Source organism: Macaca fascicularis, chromosome 18 (assembly GCF_037993035.2).
Source record: "Macaca fascicularis isolate 582-1 chromosome 18, T2T-MFA8v1.1".
NCBI lineage: Eukaryota > Metazoa > Chordata > Mammalia > Primates > Cercopithecidae > Macaca > Macaca fascicularis.
The window spans coordinates 40,021,364-40,033,655 of NC_088392.1; the positions used below are offsets into that span (position 1 = coordinate 40,021,364).

The 12,292-nt window shown below is 41.3% G+C and overlaps 1 long non-coding RNA gene across 4 annotated transcripts in view; it reads right to left on the reverse strand.

The window, feature by feature from the left end:
• Positions 1–12,292, reverse strand: part of LOC102129152 (uncharacterized) — a 128,528-nt gene that overhangs the window by 42,975 nt on the left and 73,261 nt on the right. For 2 of the 4 annotated variants that reach the window (XR_001486816.4, XR_012427069.1), the window contains exons 4-6: positions 2,105–2,174; positions 1,371–1,487; positions 674–786 (exon numbers count right to left, since the gene is read on the reverse strand). This is a non-coding gene — a long non-coding RNA (uncharacterized lncRNA). Of the gene's footprint in view, positions 1–673; positions 787–1,370; positions 1,488–2,104; positions 2,175–4,383; positions 4,512–12,292 lie in introns of those variants that run through there. The other 2 variants (XR_010582848.2, XR_012427070.1) reach the window with 2 other exon arrangements.

Genomic DNA, 12,292 nt, shown 5'->3' on the forward strand with positions numbered 1-12,292 from the left:
CTATCTCCAGAAACATCACTCTCAGCACCTCATACACTGCCTCTTTCCCAGGGGAACTGCCAACCGAGGCCTGCGGAGGCTGGCGGCCATCTCCCTGCTGTGTGGGAAGGCCGCGTTAAAGCCAGTCCGCAGAGAAACAGATATGAGCGATGGAAATCAGAACTTGGCAATATTTGAGTCCTTAGTTCTGCTTCCTTTTTCTCCTTTCACATCTCTTGGTTACATAAGGCAATAAATAATCTTTTTTTTTTTTTTTTTTTTGAGACGGAGTCTCGCCCTGTCACCCAGGTTGGAGTGCAATGGTGTGATCTCGGCTCACTGCAACCTCCACCTCCCAGGCTCAAGCAATTCTCCTACCTCAGCCTCCCAAGTAGCTGGGATTATAGGCGCACAACACCACGTGTGGCTAATTTTTTGTATCTTTAGTACAGATGGTGTTTCACCATGATCTCTTTTTAAAATTATTATTATTACTACTATTATTCAAGACAGGGTATCTCTCTGTCGCCCAGGCTAGAGTACAATGGCATGAACATGGCTCACTGCAGTCTCGAACTCCTGGGCTTAAGTGATTCTCCCACCTCAGCATCCCGAGTAGCTAGGACCACAGGTGTGCACCACCACACCTGGCTAATTAAAAAAAAAATTTTTTTTATAAAGACAGGGGTCTCACCATATTGCCCAGGCTGGTCTTGAACTCCTGGGCTCAAGCAATTCTTCTGCCTTGGCCTCCCAAGGTGCTCGGAGGTGTGAGCCACCGTGCCCAGTCAGTGAATGATCTTTTTCCTAAAATGGTTCAGATAGAGGCTCTGTTACTTGCATCCTGCCTTGTGATCCCATCTCCTACCTGCCCAACTTTCCATCACTGTTGTGGTTTTCCTTCTCTTTATCTTCCACCTCTCCCCACCCTGACCCCTTTCACAGGTCCACTAAATTGCTAAAGTCTCACTCTGTCTAATAGAAACACCCCTTTCTCCTGCAAAGTCTGCACAGCTGCGCCTTCCCCTCTCCTGTCATACCACTCCGGGGAGAGCTGCCTCACTTGTGTCATCATCTGCTCCTTCCCTTGCCCTTCGCCACCCGGCTCTGATGCTTATCTCCCTTGGACGCCAATCTCTGAAGACCCAACCCAATGGTCTTTTCTCAGCCTTCATCCTCTTTGATCTCTTTCCCTCCTTTGTATTCCCTAAACGTACAGGCCTCCCAAGGTTTTGGACTTGGCCCTGCGCATATTGGTCATGAGTTGTCCTTCTTTCGCAATCCCGTCTGTCTCCTTGTTTAGATGTCTCTACTGTGGCCCTCAGGTCTGTCCCTTGGTCCCTGACCCCTCTCCAGCCCTGAATTCACAGTGGCCCTGAACGCAGCCTCACCTGCATGCTTCATCAGCACCTCAAACTCAAACTGCCCAGACAACATCCGGATAGTATCAGGAAAAAGATGACATTGTTAGACCCTACACCAGAATGCGTTCCAAATGGATGAGAGATCTGTATTTGAATAGTGTAAAAGAAAAATTGGAAACACAATTACATTTTAAAGAGTTTATTTGAGGAAAAAGCAATTCATGAATTGGGGTATGCCAGACCAAAAAAATGTTCAGTGTTCTAATGACATAGCATCAGAGGCAAATATTTTTAGGGTGAATACGGAAGCAAGATAAAGAAATTATTTGATTGGTGGCAGTTACAAAATTATCTTATTTGATTCATCCCATTTGAAAGTCCCTAGTTATATAAATAGAAACTTTCTGTCTGCTAATAATTGACTGAGGTTAACTTTTGTTTCTAACATAAGCATTTACCAGAAATGGCTAAAGTTAAGTTTTGCTAACGTTTGCAAATTAAGCAAGGTTAAGATGACTTATAAGGCCTGACTGCTTTTGTCTACTCAGAGATTCTTCAGGCCTGGTCTCTTTTCATTTTAATTTACTTTAACAATAGTGGACTCATATAGGAATTAGAATAAAGACTGAATCGGCAAGACTGAAAACACATACCACTTATTAGGAAAAATCTCTAACAGTAAACCTTCAGACAAATTCTGGTTAAACCATTTAACTAAAATAAATTTTTTTTCACATTCAGGACAAAAATAATTCACTTACAAGAAGAAAAATCAGGTGCGTTTCAGATGTCTTTCCAGCAGCAATCAGTGCCAGAGCAAAGGAGAAATGTCTAGAAGGAAAAGAGAATATGACCCAAGTGAATTCTACCCAGCCAAGTTGGAGCTTAGGTATAAAGGCAAGAGCTCACATTTGCAGACATGAAAGGACTCAGAAAAATACAACATCTGTTAGCCCTTGTGAAAAATCTACTTGATGGTGAAATCTTGTTAACTAAAGGTTGCATCAAAATAGAGTCCTGCCATTCTGAAGCCGTAGAAGTGGGATTGGTGGGGAGCATGGAATCCAGGTGGATACACGAATGCTATTAACACCCAGGAGAGGTATGGTTTCAGATGCAGAATGAAATGTTGCAAACTCTGAAAAGTTGAAATAATTTAAGCATCGAAACCAGAAGGAGGAAGAGGGCAGGAAAGAGGTGCATCAAAATGTTAATCTCTTCTCTTTCCCAGCATGGATCAATCAATCTCATCTCTATGGAAACTCACTTTTTTTTTTTTTTTTTTAAGACATATCACTCTGTCGCGCAGGCTGGAGTACAGTGGTGTGATCTCAGCTCACCACAACCTCCACTTCCTGGGTTCAAGCAATTCTCCTGCCCCAGCCTCCCAAGTGGCTGGAATTACAGGTATGTGCCACAACACCCAGCTAATTCCTTTTGTGTTTTCAGTAGAGATGGGGTTTTGCCATGTTGGCCAGGCTGGTCTCAAACTCCTGACCTCAGGTGATCTGCCCACCTTGGCCTCCAAAAGTGCTGGGATTACAGCCGTGAGCCACTGTGCCTGGCCAAAAACTCACATTTAAAAAAACCCACGATACAAAAAATAACAGATGCTAGTGAAGTTGTGGAGAAAAGGGAATGCTTATACACTCCTAGTGGGAAAGTAAATTAGTTTAGCCATTGTGGAAAGTGGTGTGGCAATTCCTCAAAGAACTTAAAACAGAATTACCATTCAACCCGGCAACCCCATTATTGGATATACACCCAAATAAATATAAATCATTCTACCATAAAGACATATGCATGTGAATGTTCTTCACAGCACTACTCACAATAGCAAAGATATGGAATCAACCTAAATGCCCAGTAGTAGACTGGGTGAAGAAAATGTGGTACACTTACACCATGGAATAATACTATGCAGCTATAAAAAAGAATGAAATCATGCCCTTTGCAGCAACATGAATGGAGCTGGAAGACATCATCCTAAGCAAATTAACATAGGAACAGAAAACCAAATGCCACATTTCTCACCTGTAACTGGAAGCTAAACACTGAGTACATATGACACAAAGAAAGGAATGACAGACACCAGGGCCTACTTGAGGGTGAAGGGTGGGAGGAGTGTAAGCAATGAGAAACTACCTATCGGGTACCATGCTTATTACCTCGGTAACGAAATAATCTGTATGCCAGACCCCTAAGACACACAATTTACCTATATAACAAACCTGCACATGTACCCCTCAACCTAAAATAAAAGTTAATAAATAAATTTTAAAAAACCCACAGTGAGTCCAACTTCATACATTCCCTCAAATTTAGTACCACCTTCTAGGAATTTATTTCCTTTGTAGGAAAGAACAATGATCTGAATTACAGTTTGACCGAAGCTTTTGTTCCTGTTAAATTCTTTTAAAATTAAGTGTAGTACTTATTTTCAAAAATACATCACATATAGTCAATATCATCATGATACAATTGTTTTCATCTGTTTCAGTGTCTCCTCTATCTCTCTCTCTCTGCCTCCATCTCTGTCTTTCTCTAGATCCTTCTTTCTTTCTATGCATAGAGAGATGTCAGGAAAGATGTCAGTCAAATGTTATGACCAATTATTTTTAGGTTGTATAATTTTGGTAATTCGGTCCTTTCTTCTTCACACTTTTCTGTATTTCTTAATTTTTTTATAATTAGTATGTGTAGTTTATATTAAAATAATCACACAAAGAAAATAAAGCGATGGACAGAGAGATACCAAACAGATATGCTTAGAAGGAAAGCAGGAGTAGACAGATCTACTAACATCAGGCAAAGTAGAATTTAAAGTCAAAAGCGTTCATTGGAGTTATGGGAGACATTATGGTATGGTAAAACGTACATATTGGAAAAAATATAACAGCTATAAATTTTGATATTCCAAATAGCATATACATAAAACAAAAACTACTACAATATAAGAAGAACTTAAAGTATATGCATGCACACACATACCCCCACACAAATACCATAGTAAAATACTTTAAATATGCCTACTTTTGAATTTTATTTATTTATTTATTTTTTTGAGACAGGGTCTTGCTCTGTCACGCAGGCTGGACTGCAGTGGCTCAATCACAGTTCACTGCAGCCTCGCCCTCCTGGGCTCAATTACTCCTGAATTTGGGAGATCTAGTAAAACAAAAATAAATGACATAGAGAATCTCAATATTACAATTAACAAGCTTGATTTAGTACATACGTAGAATTCAGTGTCTTACCATTGAAAAATAAACACCATTTTATTTTGTCCTCAGAATTTTTGTAAATACTGATCTCATATTTGGCTCCAAAGAGAATCTATAAAATATAAAATGTGGAGATACACAAGCTAAATGTCCTGAGCCTCAGCCTATACAATTAAAATTCATCACAAAAGCATACCTTAAAAAGTCTTAACTACTTAGAATTAAGAAACCCTCTCCTAAATAACTTCTACATGAGAGGAATTCAAAATTAAAATGGTCTAGAAAAGAATAAAAAAGAGATATACATGAATGCATAAAGAATTGAAAGAAAAGAGGGAAGGAGAGAGAGAGAGAGATAAATAACCTAAATATTTTTTAGTGGTTTGAAAAAGCCATCAGTTGATGCCAATTAATGGAACCCCACCATGAGTCAGCAGGTTTAGGCTCTGGTCTCACTTCTGCCATCATCTTGGCAAGTCATTCTTCCTCTGGACCTCAGACTCCTAGCTCCAAAATGACAGACTCAACAAGATGATCTAGGGTTTCTCCTGCTCTATTTCATTCCAACAGCATCTTTTACATATTTCAATTAGTTACCCATATTTACATAGCAGAAGATTTGACATAAAAAATTCCTTATCTGTTTTCTTTCAAAAACCAGAGTTTGAGGTGGCACTCCTGGGTCTGCCTGGATCAAGGCTACCCCTTTAGGTCACCAGAGTTCCTACTACCAACTTCAGTGTGGTCTACCTGGACTGTGGGGTTTTCAGCCCCTAAGCAGAAGAAAGGACCATAGAGTATCACTTGTTACTCTCTCCAGAGAAAACTCAAGGCTCACTTATTTTTGCTTTTTAGGTTTTCCTTTATAGTGAATATGGAGTCCAAGAGAACAAACCTCAAACTGATTCTCTGAATTCTCGTTTTTGTTCTTCATAAAAATTTCCATCCAGGCAGTTTAAATAAACCCAGTTGTTTCCAAGAAAACAGAACGGAAAGCTGAGGAAACTCCACCCCCAACCCACAGCTCCCAGGGCTCAAGCACTTGCTCTGTGCCCCAGACCACTGCCCATCTGGATCCTGGTTTTGTTAGGGGGGCGGGCGTGGAAGGGCACCATCTGGTAGAGAACTTACTGTGGTTTGGCTGAGTTGTATATGTGAAGCTTTCATTCTCAAATAAATTTCAAAAGATTCTTGCTCAATATAAGGATATGGGATATAGAGATAAATGTTCCAGAGACAGAAAAAAAAAATTAAAAATTCACATAGGCAACAATCCTTCTTCTTCTTAGGGCAGTCTAGTTCAGGAAGCTTCTCCTGCTCTTGAAGGTTTTTATTTGATATTAAAATAAATGAGGCCAGGTGCAGTGGCTCATGCCTGTAATCTCAGCATTTTGGGAAGTCGAGGTGGGAGGATTGCTTGAGGCCAGGAGTTTGAGACCAGCCTCGGCAATATAGAGAGATGCCATCTCTACAAAAAAAATTTAAAAACAAAATTAGTGGCCGGGCACAGTGGCTCACTCTTATAATCCTAGCACTTTGGGAGACCGAGGTGGGTGGATCACTTGAGGTCAGGAGTTCAAGACCAGCCTGGCCAACATGGTGAAACCCCATCTCTACTAAAAATACAAAAATTAGCCAGGTGTGGTGGTGCACACCTGTAGTCCCAGCTACTTGGGAGGCTAAGGCAGGAGAATCACTTGAACCCAGGAGACAGAGGCTGCAGTGAGCCAAAACTGCACCACTGCACTCCAGCCTGGGCAACAGGCTAGGCAATATTTTTAAAGATGTCTTTAAAATATCTAAAATGAATGTTTTTTCTCTTCTCCTCTCAACAGACCCAAGTTTTCTTTGCTTCTTGTGAATGGCCTCACTACCCAATCTTCTTTCCCATGGTGAACGTGCCCAGAGAATGCAGGTCAGCCAGACACCAGAAGGGGAAGGGGAAAGACTGTGGGCTATTGTCACTGAACTAGGGATGGATGGGAACAGGCTAGTCTCTCAAACTTGGGAGGTGAGAACAAGATATCCCCAAATCCCACAAGCCAGAAAGAGCTACTGAGACCATCCTCACGAACCCTTCTCTTGGTATGTTTTGGAGATTTAACCATACATTGTGTGCAACTTTAGATGCATATGTTATGAGCTTTAGATAACTGGAATCGTATTGTTTAGGAAGTTTTCTGTTCAGCAATATGTGGTGGATACATCTCAATCGGAAGAAATAAAAGATCTGCATCAGTGGGGTCGGTGGCGCTAACTCATGCCTGTAATCCCAGCACTTTGGGAGGCCAAGGCGGGAGGATCACCTGAGGTCAAGAGTTCGAGACCAGCCTGGCCAACATGGTGAAACCCTGTCTCTACTAAAAATACAAAACTTAGCCTGGTGCAGTGGTGCGCACCTATAGTCCCGGGTACTCAGGAGTCTGAGGCAGGAGAATTGCTTGAACCTGGGAAGCAGAGGTTGCAGTGAGCCAAGATCATGCCATTGCACTCCAGCCTGGGCAACAGAATGACACTCTGTCTCAAAAAACAAAAAGCAAACAAAAAAACACACCAAGGGTTGGCACCCAAGATGGCTGAATAGGAACAGCTCCAGCCTCCAGCTCCCAGCCTGAGCGACACAGAAAATAGGCAATTTCTGCATTTTCAAGTGAGGTATCGGGTTCATCTCACTGGGGCGTGTCGGACAGTTGGTGCTGGTCCACAGGTGCAGCCCGATCAGCGAGAGCTGAAGCAGGGCGAGGCATCGCCTCACCTGAGAAGCACAAGGGGGAAGGGAATTCCTTTTCCTAGCCAAAGGAAATTGATACACACAAGACCTGGAAAATCAGGTAACTCCCACCCTAATACTGTGCTTTACCAAGGGTCTTAGCAAACGGAACACGAGGAGATTATATCCCACACCTGGCCCAGAGGGTCCCACGCCCACGGAGCCTCCCTCATTGCTAGCACAGCAGTCTGAGATCTAACTGCAAGGCGACAGCGAGGCTGGCGGGGTGGGGGGGCGCCCGCCATTGCTGAGGCTTAAGTAGGTAAACAAAGCCAGGAAGCTCGAATTGGGTGGAGCCCACCACAGCTCAAGGAGGCTGGCCTGCCTCTGTAGACTCCTCTTCTGGGGACAGGGCATAGCTAAACAAAAAGCAGCAGAAACCTCAGCAGAGGTAAATGCCCCTGTCTGACAGCTTTGAAGAGAGCGTGGATCTCCCAGCATGGAGGTTGAGATCTGAGAACGGACAGATTGCCTGCTCAAGTGGGTCCCTAACCCCTGAGTAGCCTAACTAGGAGACATCCCCCACTAGGTGCAGAACGACACCTCACACCTCACACAGTGGGGTACACCCCTGAGACAAAGCTTCCAGAGCAAGAATCAGACAGCAACACTTTCTGTTCAGCAATATTCTATCTTCTGCAGCCTCCGCTGCTGATACCCAGGCAAACAGGATCTGGAGTGGACCTCAAGCAAACTCCAACAGACCTGCAGCTGAGGGTCCTGACTGTTAGAAGGAAAACTAACAAACAGAAAGGACACCAACACTAAAACCCCATCAGTACGTCACCATCATCAAAGACCAAAGGCAGATAAAACCACAAATATGGGGGAAAAGCAGTGCAGAAAAGCTGGAAATTCAAAAAATCAGAGTGCATCTCCCCCTCCAAAGGAACGCAGCTCATTGCCAGCAATGGAACAAAGCTGGATGGAGAATGACTTTGACGAGCTGAGAGAAGAAGGCTTCAGTCGATCAAACTTCTCAGAGCTAAAGGAGGAACTATGTAACCAGCGCAAAGAAACTAAAAACCTTGAAGAAAGAATGGATGAATGGACAACTAGAATAATCAATGCAGAGAAGACCTTAAAAGAACTGATAGAGATGAAAACCATAACACGAGAACTACGTGACAAATGCACAAGCTTCAGTAAACAACTCGATCAACTGGAAGAAAGAGTATCAGCGATTGAAGATCAAATGAATGAAATGAAGTGAGAAGAGAAGTGTAGAGAAAAAAGAGTAAAAAGAAATGAACAAAGCCTCCAAGAAATTTGGGATTTTGTGAAAAGACCAAATCTATGTCTGATTGGTGTGCCTGAAAGTGATGGGGAAAATGGAACCATGTTGGAAAATACTCTGCAGGATATCATCCAGAAGAACTTCCCCAACCTAGTAAGGCAGGCCAACATTCAAATTCAGGAAATACAGAGAACGCCACAAAGATACTCCGCAAGAAGAGCAACTCCAAGACACATAATTGTCAGATTCACCAAAGTTGAAATGAAGGAAAAAATGTTAAGGGCAGCCAGAGAGAAAAGTTGGGATACTCACAAAGGGAAGCCCATCAGACTACAGCCAATCTCTCAGCAGAAACTCTACAAGCCAGAAGAGAGTGGGGACCAATATTAAACATTCTTAAAGAAAAGAATCTTCAACCAAGAATTTCATATCCAGCCAAACTAAGTTTCATAAGTGAAGGAGAAATAAAATCCTTTACAGACAAGCAAATGCTGAGAGATTTTGTCACCACCAGGCCTGCCCTACAAGAGATCCTGAAGGAAGCACTCAACATGGAAAGGAACAACAGGTACCAGCCATTGCAAAAACATGCCAAAATGTAAAGTCCATCGATGCTAGGAAGAAACTGCATCAACTAGCAAGCAAAATAACCAGCTAATATCATAATGATAGGATCAAGTTCACACATAATAATATTAACCTTAAATATAAATGGACTAAATGGTCCAATTAAAAGACACAGACTGGCAAACTGGATAAAGAGTCAAGACTCATCAGTGTGCTGTATTCAGGAGACCCATCTGACATGCCGAGACACACATAGGCTCAAAATAAAGGGATGGAGGAAGATCTACCAAGCAAATGGAAAACAAAGAAAAAGCAGGGTTTGCAATCCTAGTCTCTGATAAAACAGACTTTAAAACATCAAAGATCAAAAGAGACAAAGAAGGCCATTACATAATGTTAAAGGAATCAATTCACCAGGAAGAGCTAACTATCCTAAATATATATGCACCCAATACAGGAGCACCCAGATTCATATAGCAAGTCCTCAGAGACTTACAAAGAGACTTAGACTCCCATACAATAATAATGGGAGACTTGAACACCCCACTGTCAACATTAGACAGATCAACGAGACAGAAAGTTAACAAGGATATCCAGGAATTGAACTCAACTCTGCACCAAGTGGACCTAATAGACACCTACAGAACTCTCCACCCCAAATCAACAGAATATACATTCTTCTCAGCACCACATCACACTTATTCCAAAATTGACCACATAGTTGGAAGTAAAGCACTCCTCAGCAAATGTAAAAGAACAGAAATTATAACAAACTGTCTCTCAGACCACAGTGCAATCAAACTAGAACTCAGGACTAAGAAACTCAATCAAAACCGCTCAACTACATGGAAACTGAACAACCTGCTCCTGAATGACTACTGGGTACATAACGAAATGAAGGCAGAAATAAAGATGTTCTTTAAAACCAATGAGAACAAAGATACAACATACCAGAATCTCTGGGACACATTTAAAGCAGTGTGTAGAGGGAAAATTTATAGCACTAAATGGCCACAAGAGAAAGCAGGAAAGATCTAAAATGGACACCCTAACATCACAATTAAAAGAACTAGAGAAGCAAGAGCAAACACATTCAAAAGTTAGCAGAAGGCAAGAAATAACTAAGATCAGAGCAGAACTGAAGGAGATAGAGACACAAAAAACCCTCCAAAAAATCAATGAATCCAAGAGTTGAAGAGAATCAATGAAACCAAGGAGTTGGTGTTTTGAAAAGATCAACAAAATTGATAGACCACTAGCAAGACTAATAAAGAAGAAAAGAGAGAAGAATCAAATAGACACAATAAAAAATGATAAAGGGGATATCACCACCGACCCCACAGAAATACAAACTACCATCAGAGAATACTATAAACACCTCTACACAAATAAACTAGAAAACCTAGAAGAAATGGATAATTTCCTGGACACTTACACTCTTCCAAGACTAAACCAGGAAGAAGTTGAATCCCTGAATAGACCGATAGCAGGCTCTGAAATTGAGGCAATAATTAATAGCCTACCAACCAAAAAAAGTCCAGGACCAGATGAATTCACAGCTGAATTCTACCAGAGGTACAAGGAGGAGTTGGTATCATTCCTTCTGAAACTATTCCAATCAATGGAAAAAGAGGGAATCCTCCCTAACTCATTTTACGAGGCCAACATCATCCTGATACCAAAGCCTGACAGAGACACAACAAAAAAAGAGAATTTTAGACCAATATCCCTAATGAACATCAATGCAAAATCCTCAATAAAATACTGGCAAACCAAATCCAGCAGCACATCAAAAAGCTTATCCGCCAGGCTGGTTCAACATACGCAAATCAATAAACATAATCCAGCATATAAACAGAACCAAAGACAAAAAACCACATGATTATCTCAATAGATGCAGAAAAGGCCTTTGACAAAATTCAACAGCCCTTCATGCTAAAAACTCTCAATAAATTCAGTATTGACAGAACGTATCTCAAAATAATAAGAGCTATTTATGACAAACCCACAGCCAATATCATACTGAATGGGCAAAAACTGAATGGGCATTCCCTTTGAAAACTGGCACAAGACAGAGATGCCCTCTCTCACCACTCCTATTCAACATTGTGTTGGAAGTTCTGGCTAGGGCAATCAAGCAAGAGAAAGAAATAAAGGGTATTCAATTAGGAAAAGAAGAAGTCACATTGTCCCTGTTTGCAGATGACATGATTGTACATTTAGAAAACCCCATCGTCTCAGCCCAAAATCTCCTTAAGCTGATAAGCAACTTCAGCAAAGTCTCAGGATACAAAATCAATCTGCAAAAATTACAAGCATTCTTATACACCAGTAACAGACAAACAGAGAGCCAAATCATGAATGAACTTCCATTCACAATAGCTTCAAAGAGAATAAAATACCTAGGAATCCAACTTACAAGGGATGTAAAGGACCTCTTCAAGGAGAGCTACAAACCACTGCTCAGTGAAATAAAAGAGGACACAAACAAATGGAAGAACATACCATGCTCATGGATAGGAAGAATCAATATTGTGAAAATGACCATACTGCCCAAGGTAATTTGTTGATTCAATGCTATCCCCATTAAGCTACCAATGACTTTCTTCACAGAATTGGAAAAAACTGCTTTAAAGTTCATATGGAACCAAAAAAGACCCCACGTTGCCAAGACAATCCTAAGCCAAAAGAACAAAGCTGGAGGCATCACGCTACCTGACTTCAAACTATACTACAAGGCTACAGTAACCAAAACAGCATGGTACTGGTACCAAAACAGACATATAGACCAGTGGAACAGAACAGAGTCCTCAGAAATAATACCACACATCTACAGCCATCTGATCTTTGACAAACCTGACAAAAACAAGAAATGGGGAAAGGATTTCCTATTTAATAAATGGTGCTGGGAAAATTGGCTAGCCATAAGTAGAAAGCTGAAACTGGATCCTTTCCTTACTCCTTATACGAAAATTAATTCAAGATGAATTAGAGACTTAAATGTTAGACCTAAAACCATAAAAACCCTAGAAGAAAACCTAGGTAATACCATTTAGGACATAGGCATGGGCAAGGACTTCATGTCTAAAACACCAAAAGCAATGGCAACAAAAGCCAAAATTGACAAATGGGATCTAATTAAACTAAAGAG